Raw genomic sequence first — 19,378 nt, forward strand, 5'->3', positions numbered from 1 at the left:
ATGCCTACCTAGCTGGGATCATTTCAGCCCAGGTTTTTTTTTCTCCTGCCCTGGCAGGGGGTCAGACTTGAAGATCTATAAGGTCCCTCCCGACCTGACTTCTATGATTCTATGAAGTCTGTTAAGCCAAAGCAGCAATTCTTCCCAACAGCAGTGCCTATAACAGCAGGTCTTTGTGCTGCAATATATGCAAAGCCATACCCAACCCCAGCTCCACCATTCACCCACCTGCCAGAATGTGGAGGAGACAGACCCCCATATTTTAAGCAATATTGTTCATACCAGGTATAGGGGAGGCATCAGAGGAGCAACAGCTGTGGCCCTACTAAAAGATAAATCTTCTCCTTGAAGACTGAAGTCTCAGAGTAGAACAATACTGACCGTTTGGTTGTAGCTCACTATTGTCACAGCAAAGCACAATACAATGGCATAAGATCATAGGAAAGTAGGGCTGGAAGGGACCTCACAAGGTCGCCTAGTCCAGCCACCTGCTCAACACAATTAACCCTGAAGTTTATGATAAATGAACCTCAACACGACCTATACCAGCCTCTCAGAGACCCGACACGTGTACCTAGGTTATTGCCCTGTGTGGGAACCCATGTGGTCATGTCTCCACTCCCATTATCTACCCATATTATATACTGTGTAAATCTTACCTCCATGCAGCTGTGTAAACCTCCTCCAAGAGGCACTTTGGACTTACCTTGGTTTTAGCAATGAGTTTTATTTCTTACATAAGTAAGGCAGTTTGCCCTTTGCTTCTTAGCTCTTTGTTGTCCCGCACATTTCTCATGCACTGAGCACATTTATCATGCATATATAACCTATACAGCCATTATTTTTCCAGAACTTCGTGTGAAAAACATAAGCCGTTGTTGATGGATCTGGGGATGACTGTTCAATAGATTTCAGTCACCCCACAGAATACTCACCAGGGAAGTGACTGTAACAGGGCCGTGAACTACTGAAATAACCCACTCACTCCATCCTGCATCCCTGGAATACAGGAAAAGCAAACAAGAAAAGGAAATAAAAATTAATTGAAACAAAAATGATGGGTCTGCTGCAAAAGAGGCTGGTGTTAGAATTGTCATACAGTTTTCAAAATCAGTTAGGAAATCTGGGGATAAAAGAAGAGAAACCAGTTTTGCAAAGTCTTCAGAGTTATTCCTATTTCTCAGGAAATGAAACAACCCTGCTTCCATTCCCAAATCTTGCAAAATAAATTGAATTCAAAGTTAGCAAAATTCTTCACTATCCAGAAGCCCACTATTTTAAAAGCAACATTTCCAATACTTTTTAAATAAAATAATGTATATAATTTCATAAGGGTCAAATGTTGATACCAAGTGTCTCATGAAAATTAATTTGGGTAAAAAGCCAGTTTTTCCCCTAATGGAAAACTGTTCCCCCCCCCCCCAAAAAAAAAGTTCAATCCAATTTAGGGATTTTTGGTATCAAATGTGAGACATGTCAAATAGGGCTGAATTTCAGAGACACACTAGTCAAGTTCATGGTGACCAGTTCAGTACCTAAATATTAAAGTTCCCAAAAAAATCACTAGTCTCTATTGAAAATCTCAGCTGTCCTTGACCATTATCTTGCAATAATGTATCCTTTTCAATAGGAGTTACTTTATTTACTCAAATATAAGGCAACCCCCCAGTAATTAGATTCTATATATAGAAAATGTATACATTTGTTAAAATTTTCCAGGTATAGAATCTATTTCTTGGAGGTTTGCCTTGAATGTTTCCCCTTCCCACTGCTACAGCAGAGAAAATAAATCTGGGGGGGGGAGGTCAAATAGCCCCTTTGCCCTCTGCCTCCCCCCGCCAACTTCTTCTGCCTGCAGTCCCATCTCTCCATTTCTTACTGTCACACCCTGCTGTCTCTGAGTACATGGAAGTGAGAGCCAAGTTTAAAAACACTGATCTTGAAATAAACATAATCTGTAGTCATTTACATATAGCCAAATTATTACAGTTACCCATAGACTGAGTTCATGCAGAATTCATGCATTTTACCTTTTTTGAAACAGCTGCAAGTTTTAGCACAGACACTCCATAAACATATTTTTAAGCAGCACTTTTGTAACTACTTATATGCAGTACAAACTGTGCATATTAGTCTGAAGCCAAAAGGCTCATGATTTACTATATAGTTCACTGGGCTGGGCCCTAATAGTCAACAGCATTTCAAGCCATGGTGATGCCACAATTTAGCACTGCTCAGTATGTGTGTATACTCCAGATACACCCCCCCCCCAAGGGATCCACATGCTATTAGCCCTCTACTCATGACTGGCACTGGGTGTTCTTGTCATGAGTCCTGGGATCCTCCAAAAATATACAAGCAGATGAGGCACAGGGCAACCTAGTCTAGCTCTACTTCATGGAGAGCAAGAAGCAGGAATAATTAGAAATGGGAAAGCAAAGTGAAGCTTATCCATGGGAGTGAAAAGGAAGGTGAAATGTATGTGGTGTAGTGGCTCACCATGACTTGAAAAACAGTAAGCACTAAGGGGGACTTGCGGGCAACAGAACCTGCCCTATATATTATTCAGATGGGCTGTACTAATCTATCCTTGTGGTAAAGTTCTCATCAGTATGTTTGCCCATATGTAGGCCATGTGTTTTATAGTCATGCTCAGCACTGACTGCATTAATCAACTTCATCATTGGTTTCATTATTGAATATATGCCACTTTTGGCAGCAGTGTAATGATGGACAAAGCATTTAATGAGGGTTCCTTGTATGTGAAAAAAAGGTGAGAGGCTTTTTTCAACCTTGTCTTGTATTTGAGTAAATATGGTAGTTGACTCTGGAAACTGTATTTCATTTCCACTGCTGTACTAATGACCAAGGCAGAGATCTAGGTACCATAGACCAGCTTTTAAAAATAGACCTCTAAAACCACTGAAAGCAATTATACCTTCTGAGTTTCCCCAGCAAATTCTCTCTTGCAGGGCTGCCTAACCCTAACTCTAGCCTTTCTCCCTGTGAACAAGGCCAACGAGAGTGACCTTGAAAAGCCTACCTGGGCTATTACAAACAAGCAAGTGAAATCCAACTTCTGATTCAGCTGTGTTCACTTGTCTGCTCTCCAGAGGACTGGCTTCTGTCAACATGAATGCTTGTAGAAGATGTCATTATTCAAATCAAATCATGTGCTTACAAAGAAGAGGATTCGTTGTAGCTGATCTAGCAACCTGCTTCATAAATTGTAGCCAAGAAACATGAACAATACTGTCTAAATCAATTACACCCCATAAATAAGCATAATATTCAGTTCTCAACTAACCTATACACTAATTCACTCAGACTACTGATCCAAACACTGATGAACCAATTCATGAGCATTTCAGATCAGTTTGTGCATAGCTGGAAAATACAAGCACAGACAGAATGAGGTCTGGAAACAAAAAGCAACCCTAAAAGGAAAGCCAATTTGGCCAACAGTCAGTCACAGGGAGAGGAAGGGAAGAAGAGTTAGGAGGTATTGAAGTAAATCAGTGGTCAGCAAGTGTTGTGTCCTCAAATTCATCTGATCCGCAGAGGACATGAGGTTTCACACAATGCCCAACTGAAGAGAATAAGGTTTTTAGCTTTGGATGTTCCCACTTCTGTGTCCAGTGTCCATCATCATAATGACATGATGACAGAAGAGAAGAATAAATTTACAGTGGGCAGGGTGGAGGGGTGGAAAAGAGAAGGAAAATGCTACCATGGGAAGTAATGCCTCTGACTGAAATGGCTTCATAGTTTAAGAAAAACAGAAGAGCCACAAAATAAATCTCTCTCAGCTTCAGGAAGATGCAGTCAACAGCTCTAGGATTTCTCAGGGGAAGTTATAAGGATTAGGGAAAAGCAACAGCATGCACAGTTGCGGTAAGGACACACCCACATTGCTAAAATGTCACATCAGAAGTCCCAGGAAGGAAATGACAACAATAATCTTCTCACAGCAGGGTGTAAACTTTCCACAGTTAGTCACAATTTCATGGCACGCTAACAAGGAGTCCAAGCAGAGATGGTACTGTAAGAGAAATGGCAAACACCCCCACAAGGAGCCCTAGCATCACTAAGCCAAGCACTCTCTTTGGTTCAATCATATTTATCCACAAAGAATGACTGACTGCCGCAAAGTCTATTCTCCCAGAACCCGGCACAGAACACTGCGTGTTACTTTGGGACCTGGTTTCATTCTTTTTCTCCAGATATTTCACAGCATAAAAGGAGTTTCATAGGAAGGAAGAGCATTCAATGTATCTATTGGCTTCCTTAAGCACTTGCAGACTATAAATCCAATATCCGCTCCTAGCATCCATTAACATCCTCCAGTATGCAACACTTCTGAAGACATGTTGTCCTGCCCCAGGTCACTGAGACCATCCAGCAGTGGTTCCAGCAGGGTTGCTCTTTAACAGAAATTAGAGAAGGGCCAGAACAATAGAACTGCCAAAGTCAGAACTGATGAATGTTGAACAATTTTAAAATGTGGAGGAAGGAGGCTGAATTAAAGGAAAAGCAATGATGGAGGTGAGAAGGCTGCATAAGACATTGCATTACCACAGTACGTGACAGTATTCCTCCTTGTTTATTTTCATGTGTTGGACTAATTTTGTGACATGGAAGAGAAGACTGGGTGGCTGGCATTTGAGGCTGAAGAAAAGGAAGGAACTCTTTCAGACTTCTGCTTGCTTTACAGATCTTATTTGCACTGCACAGAAGAAAGAACTCATATGAAACTGAAAAGAGTGGAGCATGTATACACATGAATTTCTTTTCAATGGAGAAAAGTGATGACAGTCCTCAGAGGCTGAACCATGCCAGTTAAGTTTTAAAACAGATGTCATTTTTGTTGCAGACACGTAGCTAATTGATCAGCAAAAAAACAGACAGCGCTGTTGTCCCACAGGGTCAGGCTCTGCCACTCCAGGGGCTTCAGGGGCCTGATTTTGTGAGACAATAGCCCTAAGTGCTGCACCTCCAACCAAGATGCAACACCTTGATAGCACACCCCATTGCCATGGTTTCCAAAGTGCCTGTGTGTCCTATTGCCATGTCCTAACCCAGAGCACATGTCTACAAGTGGGGAGCCTCCCACTTGAAGACAACACCCTGAGTCGCACCTCATGAATCCTGCATAGGGGTTCCCAAGAACATGCATCAGGCCTCTGAAGCCCTGGGAACACCTCCACAGGGTGACTGGAGAGCACAGGCAGTTCTGGACTGCCCGTGGTCTCCAACCATAATGCAAACAGACATCTGCCACAGAAAACAGCACAAGTTCTTTCACCTATTTTGCAGCCACAATTGTGGGCATTTGTGGGGTGACAAGGGGCATGAAGATATTTGCTTGAGCTTTTTGTCTCTATAAAAATGCTTATGGGACACAAAGGCAACATTATTTGCAACCAAAGGAAGATGCCCTGCTATTTTGTGGGTACATCAGCAATCTTTCCAATATCTCTTGATAATGTAGCTTTCCTCCTCCTAGCCACTGTCACCATTTCATTCAGATACTCCAACATGGAGAAGGACCTCTTACTCATCAGGAGCAGGATATGTTACCATAATTTTGCAAGGTCTTCAAGACCACAACAGTGTAGACAGAGAATGCTTCCAGTGCTGTAACCTTGAGGCCAAATTTCTTTCTATTGCTTATGCATGGAACTGCAATCCAGAAATTGCCAAGTGGATGAAAGCCTTCAGAAGCAACCACTCCTGTCTGCTTTGGACAAAAGAGCAAAAAGTGCTAGAGCCTTCTCTTATAAAATAACATGCATCTAGGCAACATTCCCCCCTAGCTCATTACTGAGGAATTTATTTAAACTACAGAACTAAATGGTCTGCAGCATTTTCAAAAACCTACTTAAGACTTCTCTGCTTGTTCCTTGAAGTTCAGAGGATGATTCTTCTACCCCTGTCATTGCTAGTCTTTCTTACAACTTATTCAGGTGACATGGCCAAAGAACACCGCTGGAAGTCATATCATAGACTAGAAGGACCAGAAGGGACCTGTAAGATCATAGATTCTGGTCCCCTGCCATGGGCAGGAGGTAATTGGGTTCAAACAAATTCCACAAGGTGCTTGTCCAGCCTCCTCATGAACACCGCCAGGGATGGCAATTGTACCACCTCTGCCAGAAGTGTTTTCCAGATTCTAGTTACCCTTACAGAAAAGGAATTTTTCCTTATGTCCAGCTTAAATTTTTCCTCAGCTAGCTTGTGTCCATTGGACCTTGTCCTCCCAAGGGGTGCCATTCTGAAGAGTTGCTCCCCTAGATCTTAGTGTTCACCCCGACATACTTGTAGACAGCTATCAAGTCACCTCTCAGTCTTCTCTTACTCAGACTGAACAGGTTGCCAGGGTCTCTCCTCCAGGCCCCTAATCATATGGGTGGCCCTTATCTATACTCTTTCAAGCTTTTTTCCACATACTTTGTGAAGTACAGTGCTCAGAACTGGACACAGTACACCTGCTGTGGCCTTACCAATGCCAGACAGAAGGGGAGGAGGACCTCTGTGGATCTACTGGTAACACATCAGTTGATGCACACCAGACTTATATTTGCCCTGCTGGTGACTTCATCACACTGTTGGATCATGTTCATCTTCTGGTCGATTGTCACCCCCCAGGTCCATTTTGGATGCAGTGCCAGCCAGTGGTCCACCACTCATCGAATAGCTATGGCGAAGGTTCTTCCAATCCAAATGAAGGACCCAGCACTTATCCCTATTGAACTTCATCTGATTGTGTTCTGCCCATAGGACAAGCCTGTTAAGGTCATCCTGGATATTTGCCCTGCACTCAGATGTGCCTTCGTTTCCTCACAGTTTGGTGTCATCCACAAACTTAATCATTGCACTTCCCACTCCCTCATCCAGGTCATCGATAAAGATGTTAAAGAGTACAGGCCCAAGCACTGATCCCTAGGGGATACCACTGGAGATGGCCCTACAGAATGAGGCCACCCTATCAATTACAGCTTGCTGGGATCAGCCTCTGAGCCAGTTGCCAACCCATCTCACTGTAGCCTGGTCTAGGCCAGTAACCTCCAGCTTAAATTGAGAGAATCTCATGGGTAACCATATCAAAGCCCTTGCTGAAGTTTGGTTAAATGATGTCCAACTCATGCCCCATGTCCAGCTGGTTAATTACCTGGTCATAAAAGGACACCAGGTTTATTAGATGTGACCTTCCCTCAACAAAGCCATGCTGGTTGTTTCTCAGTACTTACTAGTTACAAGCTTGAGGTTGATGGCTTCCTTGTCGATTTTTTTCAAAGCTTTTTCCCAGGATGGAAGTTAGGCTGACTGGCTTATAGTTTGCAGGGTCATCCCTCTTCCCTTTCTGAAAGATGGGCACCACATTAGCATTCTTCTAGTCATTTGGGACAGCTCCTGAGTTCCATGACTCTTTGAACAGCCTCACCAGTGGCACTGCTATGGGTTCGGACAATTCTCTCAGGACTCTCAGGTATAGGTTGTCTGGCCCAGCCAACTTGAAAACATCCAAATGCTCTAAGAATATTGTCACCTGTTTAGGGCTGATTTTATGTGGAGTTCTGTCATCACTGTATTCTCCAAGTCTCTGGACAGGTGACAAGTTCATGCCTCATTTCAAGAATACTGATATGAAATAAGAATTAAGGAGCTCTGCCTTCACTGTGGGCTCCCCACTCCATATTCAGTAGGGGACCCACAGCGGGGCTTGATTTTTACTTGCTCCCTATGTACCTATAGAAGGATTTTTTTGTTGCATTTTATAGGTACATAGAGAGAGAATAAGTTGTCATGTGAATGTGACTAAGCGAGAATGCACATGGTAGCAGCTACAACAGAGAATTTCATGCAGCTATGGACAGAGAGTGGCATCAAACAATAACCATGGAAATGGGAGGGAAGTGGAATTAACTTTTCCCTTGCGCACACAACTGCAAAAGAACAAAGTTGACCAGACAACCGCTACAATCTACAAGATCTACAATCATGGCAGCAAACAGATGCTATTCAGCATGGAGCAAAGCACCACCATGGACATATATAGCACATGCTGTTCCCCTACCCTTTCCTTCCCCAGTACCTACCAGGATAATTTGCCCATTAGATGCATGCATTTTAAATGGGGTTTCCAAGGACATTTGATACCGAGAAGTGGCCGCCTGAGCCCAGCTGTGTAAACTGACCGTTGTTTGCCACCTGTCGGTTTGAAAGCGCTAACTCAAGGCAGTCTATCAGTCGCTGGCCATGAGTAGTGCAAGGTTCAGTGCATGCTCTGGAATGTCTCCTCCACTTGCATTGCCCAGGACTAGGGCTGGGAGGGGCCACATGAAACAGTCCACCAGGAAAGGCAAAATATATTTGTTTTTGTACCTTTCCAATCTCAAAGGCAGCTGAGCTGCACTTACTGGGCTGGCTTCCCTTGCAAATGCTCCCGTACACCATGCTGAATGTCAAAAGGCGCCTGATAAAGTAAGTGGAAACATTTCTTCCATATCATTCCTTTTTAAAAGCAATTCCTTTAAAAACAATAAAAAACAGTTCAAGCCCTCTCTTCTCTGGTCATGTTCAAATGTACTAAAATGATCTGAGATGTCCCAATGAAGCCTTTGTGGGGGTACCTGACAAGCTCTGCACAAGCATTGGGGAAATTCAGATGGATGAGACCATTAAACCTTCAATAGTACATGAAACAGCATTTTTCATCTCTGCCCCAGTCAGAAACACTCTCTCTTGCAAGCCCAAAGGCTGCATAGCAGGAATACAAGCAACCATCTCACTGGTGCACAAGGGTACAGAGGTTGTATTTCTCCTCGTTGGCTAAATCTAATTTTAAAGTGAAGAGCTCCTTGCTTACAGGTGAATGTGGCCTTCTTTGGGATGGACTTTAATTTAAACTAGAAGCCTGGCCAGCTGGTGCAGTGTTGACCATGCTTCCTGCATTCACTTAACACATTCAGAGGTGATCAGTGTTTTTCAGTGGGCTAATGACAAATGTTGCTCTGTAAAGTAGTACAGGGTGAGGGCTGCTTTTTTTTTTTTTTTTGAGGGGGGTAGTCAGGCATGGCAGATGAGATGGCTGCTTAGCATGCACCAGATTTCACCATTGAACAGCTCTCTTGTCCTGTCATCTGTTACTCTTTGTCATTTAGAGTGGTCAACTCATGAGACAATCGTGTTCATTTCTAGCATCTGGTACTATGAGGCTCTGCTCCCTGGCTGGTACCTGAAAGTACTACTGCAGTAAGATGGTGAGAGAGTTTAGGGAAGGAGACTGATTCAGACACACATACAGACAACAGGGTTCTTCTATCCAGCCCACTTCAGGGGCAAATGCATAATTCAAGGAGCAATTCTAGGGCACCAGCAGATGGAGAAAAAAAAAGAAACTACACTGGCCCTACTGCAGTCAATGGAGGTTTTGCCATAGGCTTCAACAAGGCCAAATTTTCACCCAAACCGATGCATTTTTTCCATTTTCTGTCTTAGGTTTCCAAAATATTGACAAGCGAGTGAGGAAGGCAGCTCAAAACTCTGTTCCAAGTACTGCAGAAAAGGGCTTTTGCCTAGTTAATTCCATGAGAAACAGCCTGTAGCTATCTGCAGCACGTTTGCCCACTGCAATCATTAAAACAATCCTTCAATACCTCGCCAAACTCTTCAGCAGAATTTGGCCAGTCCCCCCCGACTCCAGCAAGTCAATGCAGGCTGTGAAAGTCAGTGTTTGAGAAATAGAGGCTCAGGAACAGTTCAATAAATATTTCCACACAATACAGTTAATTTCTATTGACTCATTAACCACTTCTGTATTGGTTGATGAATGGAGAATAGATCAGAGTAGATTCAACTGTTTTCACTATTATGACAGAAGCTTTGGGAGGGAAGAGCATCCACAAGCATCGTCAGCCAAGACAGGCAAGCTCCCTAGAAAGGATCTTGCCCAACCCTCCACAATCAATAAGATGATTAAAATCAAGGATGGGGAACCCCTGCTTTGAAGAGCACAGTCTCTCCCAAGGTACATGGCCACATTTCACAGGACTGTACTGCATGGGTTTCTCAGATGCTTCCTTTCTGAAGATGTTTCAAACCACCAGACACAAGCAAAATGGAATCTTATATAAACTTAAACAATGCACAAAATCCAATCCCAAATCATACACCCTTAAGTCCCCTCAGTTTACCAAAGCCAGATATATGAAATGTATGAGTGATATAGCCCTGATAGTCCAAAATTACATGAGGCAAGAACTTTGTAGGGTGATATGTTTTATTCCATAGTTGATTCAATAAAGAAATCACTAAGAAATCCTTGCCCCTCTCATATTTCTAGAAGGCATGATAATTCACAATTTTCAGCTCCTTATACATGTACATTTTAAGAAGAATTAAACAATTAGCAGGTGATTTACTAATGACTGATCACTTCTTAGAGCCCAACAAGCTGCTTATAACCATTAATAACAATTTCCTCTCATGTAGCTATCCATTACACTTATTCAATGTGTATAACACGCTTATAAACACCAGTACTTAACCATTTATAGACATACCCTTAATATACAATATGACTGCTTTCATTATCAATAGCTTGCACTCATCTGTAAGTTTCTCAAAAAAATCACTTTGGAAACTGAGGGACCCTTCTCCTTAAATCACCAGCCAAATATATGTATGTATTTTTTTTTTTAAAGCTGTTGGAGTTTATTTATTTATTTAGCATATGCAGTTTCAACATATTGTTTCAGCCATCTTAAAGCAATGTCATCACCAGTGTGAAGAGCTTGAAGGCCACCAGGTAGCATAGTAAGTGGACGCAAGTCAGCAACATGCAGCATGGCTTGAACTTATCCACAAGGGCATCTGTTGTCATTGCAAAGGCCCCATTGGTAATGGTTTGAGGCACAGTGATCCTGTCTAGTTTGAAAGCAGTTGAGAAGTGCCCAATAATGGCATGGGGTGTAGGTTGCAGCTGTGTCGGTCTACGGACATAGCAGACAAGGTTCTTGGGTAAATCCAATATCTTTTAGTAAACCAACTCAATGGCATGGCCAGTTAAAACCTGTTTAATGTTGGAGTTGAGGCAATTTGATGGAAAGCATAAATTTCACTTTTTTACCTAAAAATAGGTCAATATAAAACAGCAAATTTAACAAGTGCATCTCCTTCTGTCAGGAGCAGTAGCATCAATAGAATACGGAAACAATCATGCTGAAGATAAAGGATGATTAAGAATCCTTGAAAATTTGCACTCTGACTGCATGCCCACATTGTTAGGGCACATATTTCTGGTAAAATGCATTCAAGCTATCACACTGCTCTATTTCCAGTTATTCTGAAAGGTTGCAGGGGTATTTCCCTTACAGAGGAAGTTTTATGGGACAGAAGAGGGAGTCTTTTGCTCTCCCGTCCTCCAATGAGCAGGTGCAGCAGTGAGCTCACTCTGGAAATGGTCTAATTCTGGAATTGCATGTTATTATTTCCAGAGACAGGGCTCCATTGTGCCAGTCTTGCACCACACATGTATTTTGTATAAATCTATAATATATAGATAGTAAGGCACATTCCCTGGCTTAAAGAACTGACAATATAAATAAACTTGACAAAGGGATGGGAGAAACTAAGAGTGATCATCCCCCACTTTACAGATGAAGAACTGCAAGACAGTTCAGCACCTTGTCTGTGAAGCCTGTGGCAGTGCAGTCAGCCCAAGTCTTTTGAATCCTAGCCCACAGAACAGGGTGGCTAATTTAGAGCCCAATGCTACCATAGTCATAGTACCCAGGCTTGCCAGGGCTTAGCTACAGACAAGAGCAGATCCAGGGGGAATGAAGTGATGCAGTTGCACCCCTTTTTCTTTCCTGGTCCACCCAAAGTTTAAACTGGCAGTGACAGCAGCACTTCTATTGAGGCAGCAGGGAAGCAGATCACTTGACTTAATGGCTCATTATTATCTGCTTGATTCCTTCTAAACTCTTCATTCCACAAGTATTAAGATCATTAAAGAAGGAGGGAGGGTCCTTAACGTTTCACCAGTTAAGGTATTCTTTCTTCTGCAAATCTGTTGTCTGGTAGCTGCTCCTGATAATGTAATTCCTATTTTATAGCCCTGCAGACTGTTTTTAACTCTAGCTAAAAACATTAACTCAGGTGAATATTCACTCAGGTATGAAAATAACTTCCAGTGTACTGGAAATGCACAGGGCAGTGCACTGTTAAGATGCTCAAGGAGGCTTGATTTTGCTTTATAAATCTGAAAGATGTACATTTAATTCTAATGACTACAGAACTAAAGAAACAACATATTTTGATTAATTTTGTCTGGGCTGTTCTGTTTTATAACACGTATGATATAGCAAATTAATGTACATGCAAATAAAAGTTATATTTGTTTTGATCTCAAATTGAATAAGATAGCCCCAGGCTTTTAGCATAATGGTAAAGCTCCTAGTTTCTTTTTATCTGGAGAAAAATATATATTGTGTTATATGGGATGATGTATCAGATCATCTGCACCCCCCTTTTAAAAACCTTAGATCCACCCATGGCTGCAGATACAACAGGCACCCAAATATAGACAGAAACTTGGTGCAGATTTTGCTTGCTGTTCCACAAAGCATCAAAAAACAGGTTGCATTCTTTACCTAAGACAGACAGGGTAAGACACATGGAAGAATTATTTCTGCTCGTTCAGCCCTTCTGACTGCACACCCACAGGCTATTGATCTGCACGTTGGAGAATATTTTTTACCCGGTTGTTTTTCAGACCAGAGTCTTACCTGAAGAGCTAAAACAGAAGAGCCTGGAAATTAAAGCCATGATCAACATTTACTTCTCAGGTAGTTAAAATGCCCCAGTACTTGATGTTTCCATAGCACTGCAGAAATTTAGCACGAGCCAGAAGCTTTATCAACTGTTGCTTGCTCTGCACCCTTTTTCCCCACAGCAAGAGCACTTTTCCAAAGGGACATGACCTTGTAGTGAAAACAAACAAAAAGACAGAAATACTGTGCACTCCACTTATATGCATACCTTGCTTAACAGCGTAACAAAACACCAATCTCAATTTTTTGCCTGCTGCTTACATTATAACAAACATCAATCATCTCTGTATTGGTTATGGGCATAAGCCACTTAAGGGCATAGCATCCCTTAGCCCCAGTCTACTTTGGAATGTAACTGTACTCTGTTTAACAGCAAAAAAATGGGGGTCAAAAACAGAGAAGACGAAACAGCTGTCGGAGGGTGACTATTAAGAGCCTGGACGTTGATGGGAACTAGTTGGGTTCACCACTGATATCTCCCCTCATTTGCAAGACCTCTAATAAATGGCCCAGAAACTATCTCCTGTCACTTCCAAAACATCTAACAGTAGCCATACTGATTAGTTCCCATCATTTTGAGGTTTCTAATAGCAACTCCAAAACTCAATTTTAGAAGCCCTGAAAATGACAGGAGTTAGTCAGTCTTGGGGTAGCTAAGAGCACACAGCAGAAACAGCAGTGTGTACTGAAGGAGTATTGCTTATGTTAAGTTTGGAAGCTCTGGATAAGCATATTGGCTTTATATGGACCTGAGGCTATGCATTTAGAGCATGCTGTGTCTCTCTTTTATAAGAACTTTAAGCATGATTCTTCACTGCCTCAAAGAGTCCTTAACACCTGTGCCAAGTGGTTGAATATTTCACACCAAGCTAGAGTGCCTGGGCTATAAATCGAATGTATTCATTTCCCTGCAGGAAACTGAAACCACCGTACAAGAGCCAGCTGGGACAACTCTGGAGTTGTCTCGTTCTTCTCATTCTCCTCTGCATGATGTTTCAAATTGTGGAGAAGCTACAATCTCCCAGGTAGGTTCCACATAAAACACAGGGTGCTTCCCCCTCAGAACTTTTTAGGGGTCAGCTTAAGGCAAGATCTGTCCAAATGCTGCCACAAAAGCCACCAAAAAAAGTTCCCTTCTTCAGTTCGATCCAAATTCTCAAGCCCGTTCCTGGTCCCAGGCCCCTTTGGGGTCACCTTTCAAGTACATCCCAGTGAACGGCAGGCAGCAACATTTGACAAAAAGGTGAAGCTTACACATTGAAGAATATGAATCTCACATTTGATCTAGGCCTTTATACATGTCCTTTTTTTCCCCATAAAGCACCAGAGATCCGCCACTTCAGAGCAGACTCAGTTAATCGAGTCTGAGCCAAGGTGAACTGCGCTAGGCTGCATGCAGTTGAATAGGTTGCAAAATGCATGTCAGTGCACAGAAAATGGCAGTGGTACGCTTTGAACTAAAGTACCTTCAAGGTATTTTAGTCCAAAAGTGCACCACCACCATTTTCTCAGCACTGATGTGCATTTCACCGCTTATATAACTGCAATTATCAGTGCCAGGTGCTTTGCATGTGCATCTGTAAAAATGCCCCTGGTTTTAAAAGCTACCTGCTCACTCAAGAAACAGAAGCAAGGCATTTGGCTTATTTGTCCAGTGCAAACTGTTTGAATTGCAAATACCAGGCACATGCAACAAACCAGTTGTAAACAAGCTACAGACCAAGCATTTCACACAAATCTGAAGAAATCATGACTCTTCAAGCAATTTACAAAGAGAAAAAAAACCCATTAACTTATTCACCTGGCTCTTACTGCTTAGCACATTTGAGCCATACACAGTTCAGGATACACAGTGTCATGATATCCACACTCTCCAAATCACTCACAGCTTCTAAACACAGTAAGATTCTTCTTATCACAGACATTTCCCATTTCCCACTAGATTGTGACTAAGATCTAATCCCATATCATAGTAAACAACAGTCAGAGTGAGTCCATAAGGCCAGATGAGAAGAGAAAAGCTTGGTTAACCTGATAAAGAACGTCTTGCGTTCCAAAGCTTGTGTAACTCTATCCCAACTTTGTAGTTGATCTGATAAAAAAATATCATTGAAAGAAATTCTTGCCTCTCCCATAATTGCTCTGCCAACATGGCTACATCATTCTTAAACTACCACAAAGTTTAAGGGCAGAAGGGATGATGAGATCATCAAGGTTGACTTCTTGTTTATCACAAGCCATGCAGGCTAGTCTTCAGGGCTAGGGACAGACATTCAAAAAGCCTGAGTCTAAATTGATTCAATCTTTGCAGGTTAATCTAACCTGCCTAGGTTGAACTGGTTTGCAAATGCACAGACATTCCCCCTGGACTAAGGATATGCAGGCACATGCCTGCAGTGGTTCAGGCTAGAAGCCAGGGGGCACTAAAGCATCCCTCCCTTCCCTTCCATGGTGCTGAGCTGGGGGGAGGAGGGGGAGCGCTGGCCAGGCCCCAGCACGATTTAGGGAGGGTTTTAAATCCCCATCCTGCTTACATAGTCCCAGGCTTTTCCTGTCACTGCTCAAGAAGCAGGAGTGTTGCCAAACCTCAGCTCCAAGCTATCACTCTGAGGTGAAGGGGGTGTGTGGAGCCCATGCATCTATTGATGATACTGAGCTTTTCAGTCTCCCTTTGCCTACTTCTTCGTGCTGTTTGCAAACTTGACAGGCAAGGGAGCCAGCAAGGAACTGATAACACAGAATTTAGCAGCCCATTGAGCAAACAAAAGCCTTTCTTAGTTCAAGCTCTTCTTAAACAGCTTTTTTCAAGGAAGAAAGGAAGGGACATTACCAGCTGACCTGTTGATTAGCTCCAAAAAGCCCTAAGCAGATACTGTCCTGTCTGCCTTTGTCCTGTCCCAGTGAAATTGGAGTCACACACACACACACAGACACCTCTCAGCATTAGCTGGCTAAGGTCCATGGGGCTGGGGTCCGTGCTGTGGGAGATGGGAGAGAGGGAAGAGGGATCCCTTCTTGAGCAGCGAATGGCGAGGGGGGTGGGGAAAGGGAAGCCAGACAGACCTTCTGTGCCTGCAGTCTCCACGAGAGCTGTAGCTAGGGAGCAGAGGGGCAGGGCCAAATACCAAATCAGTTAAGTCTATACTACATGAACCAGGTTTATCTTAAACCAGTTTCAGCCTTTTGCAACTGGCTTATATGCACTGAACTTCTGTTCTGTTACAGATTTAAACCAGTTTCTGATCACTTGAACCGGTTTGTGTGTAATGTCCGTTCCTAGCCCAGGAGTCTAAACAGTGCTACAGACAGAAAACAGGAGAAATGAAGGTTCCACCAGTGCCTTTGTTCATCCTGTAGTAGCTAGGTAGAAGTCTTACTCGGAGCTTATGGAAGCTGGGAAGGCTGGATTGGTTTAGATCCCTCGTCAGGGGATAGTAGATAGAGGTAGAAGTTTAACAGTTGTAGCTGGGAGATAACTGGGAGCTTGTCTATGGTTGTAAGATATTTCAAACAAGGGAGGTGACATATACATGGGTTTGACAACTTGCAGTGGGTTTCAGTAAGATTAGAGAGAACTTTCCTGGTATATTCTTATAGAACACGTATCCAAAAAAGGTCCCCACATTAACATTTTCCCTTCTACAGCGATTGCAGGTGTGATGAGAAACTCAAGAGACAAACTCTCCAGAAAACCATAGGCAATGAGACCTTGTTCCAGCCTGAGAAGGGGCCAAACTGCAACCAGACTCCCAACCTCCCAGCAAGTGATATCCCACAAAGCAGTCAGAAGAAAGCTGTGTCCAACCTTGGATCAACTGAGAACATACTACACATACTGAAACTGAGACAGGCTTTTGGCAAAACAAAACTACTGGACAGAAGCTTAGACAGCCAAGAAGGATTTTGGAAGAAACACCATGAAGAAAATGGCAAGAAGCCATGGACCAGTCGTGCATCCAAGAAACTGAAATCCCAGCCCCTGGTATCCAAAAGGGCACCAAAGAGTGGCCATGTGGGTAGGACTGTGATTCCTCAAAACAGGAAGCCCAGGACTACTCAAAAGGCTGCAGAGCCCTTCAGCAAGAAACCAGTATTTACAAACAGAGTTGCTGTAAATGAGCAAACTGCAAAGGCATCATCTGCACAAGCTAGAAGGTCATTACAAGGCCATCCCCAAAAAACAAGCTCCCACAGCCTGGGAAAAGACAGTGCATTTACACTGACTACAATACCTATCCCCAAAACACCCAGGGTCTCAAAGGCAAAGGAGCCACCTGAGACTGCACCATTAAGGATGCAGAGGGAATCATCACCAAGCAAGACAGTAGCCCCCCAAGCAGGAGAAGCAGTTGAAGATATAAAGGGAGACAACTGGCAGACACTGGGCAACTCTTCTGATGAGGCAGCCTGCAAGCCCAAAACCCACATTGTTTTCCTGAAGGTACACAAGAGCGCCAGTAGCACTGTTATGAACATCCTGTTCCGCTTTGGCGAGACACGCAACCTCACATTCGCCTTCCCATTTAATGGTGCCAGTCAGCTGTTTTATCCCCACTTCTTTGCTGCAGAGTTCGTGGAGGGATTTGTTGCTGGGCAAGCTTCTCAGTTTAACATCCTGTGCCACCACATGCGGTTCCTGCCAACAGAGGTAAGGAACAAACCTCCAAGAACTCAGTGAGAAAATAAGCAGGGAAAGAGGGAAGACAGTATTGAGATGTAGGCAGGACAGCTCTCTGGGCTGATGAAGATGAGCTGATCCATACTGAAGCTAGAGATACTTCACTGTCCCCTGATGCCTGCTGGCAGCTACTTCTCACACATCAGACCTGGAGAGCCTGCTTCATAGTGATCCAGGTTTGAGGCTATGTTCTGCTGCTGGGAGAGAGAGGTTTCAGAGGCAAACAAGGCTGAAATGATCAAGCTTAGCACCATTATTTGATGCTGGTCAGGGAAGTTCAAATAGTGCACCCACAACACAAGCCTGCCACCCCAGCTGGCATCAACACCCACAGGCAGGGAGAGCAAGCTGCCCCTCCCCATTTGGCATTGACTCTTCCAGCTCAAGCCTGGCATGTTGGCAGAGCTATATGGGGAGACTTCCATTGCTGTTGTCCATTTTGTCACTGCTCTGTAAGCAAACACAGGACACTCCAGTTTCCACCACTGCCAGCAGGGCTCCCCGTCACAAGCACAACCCTGGAACTGGGTTTCAGCATATTCAGTAGTTGCTCAATAGGCCTTAAAACCCTTTTTTCCAAAGCAGTCTAATCCCCAGCACCATGTGGACAGGACTTGTTATCTTTCTCTCAGTCTACAGTACACCACTGATTTCAAGTTAACCCTTCTGTGGAGAAGGCAGTATATACTACAGTGGGAGAGTAGGCTTCTCTCTCCTTTTTTCCACTCCTTTGAGTCTTCTTTCTCCCAATCCCACCTCCAGGTGCAAAGAGTGATGCCCAGCACCACCTTCTACTTCGCCATCCTGAGGAATCCCGTCCACCTCATGGAGTCATCCTTCACCTACTACAAAGGGACATCCGCCTTCTTCCACGCCAAGAGCCTGGAGGAGTTCCTCCAACAGCCATCCAGGTTCTACAAGGCTGGAGACTCTGACAGCCAATATGCTAAGAACCTCATGACTTTTGACTTTGGCTTCAATCACAATGGGGAGGCATCTGCCAGGCATGTGCAACTCATGCTGCAAGCCATTAAGACAGCGTTCAACCTTATCCTGATCTCAGAGTACTTTGATGAGTCCATGGTGCTGCTAAAGGAGGCATTGTGCTGGGACCTGGACAGTGTAGTCTCCTTCCCACTCAATAGCAGAGATGGAAGCACTCGGGCACCCCTTCCAGACTTCACTGTGGAGAAGATAAAGAACTGGAACAAGCTGGACTGGGAAATCTACACACATTTCAACCAGACCTTCTGGGAAAAGATTGACCGAGACATAGGCCGGAAGCGCATGAGCCAGGAAGTGAGAGCACTGCAGAAAAGACGGGAGCAGCTGGCAAGGACCTGCCTGCAAGAAGGAGAGAGTGTAGCACCTCAAGAAATCAAGGACCAGTCCCTGCTGCCACTACAGTATGGCCAAGCCAGAATCCTAGGCTATAACCTGAAGCCAGGGCTGGACAAGAAGACAGAACAGATGTGCCGGCGCCTCATAACTCCTGAGCTTCAATACAGCAGGTCTCTGTATAGCAGACAGTTCCCTCAGAAAGCCCTGAAGGGCCACAGACCAGCTTCTCTGCCCAGAAAGCACAACAGGAGGACAGTATGAGGTAGGCAAAGCTTATGCACCTGCCAAGCCTGAGGAAACATGATGCCTGCTCCCAGCCCTACCTTACAAGTTCCCCACACCACACTAGAACCAGACAGTGAAGCTCAGCACCCAAGAGCTCCCTCATTTCCCACATTTGCAGGGAGTTACTTATCCTCATCATCACCAGGATAAGGAGAAGCGAGCAGGTCACCAGCCTTGATGCAGCTGCCTTGTATGCTAAAAGACACCACTTCAACTTGCCTGGTTAAATTCAAGGATG

General features: G+C 43.8%; 1 pseudogene; it reads left to right on the forward strand.

Moving 5' to 3' along the window:
- The first annotated feature begins 16,470 nt into the window (after nucleotides 1-16,470).
- Nucleotides 16,471-19,378, forward strand: LOC109315379 (annotated as a pseudogene).

Source organism: Crocodylus porosus, unplaced genomic scaffold, assembly GCF_001723895.1.
Source record: "Crocodylus porosus isolate Cpor-Errol unplaced genomic scaffold, CroPor_comp1, whole genome shotgun sequence".
Classification (NCBI taxonomy): Eukaryota; Metazoa; Chordata; order Crocodylia; family Crocodylidae; genus Crocodylus; species Crocodylus porosus.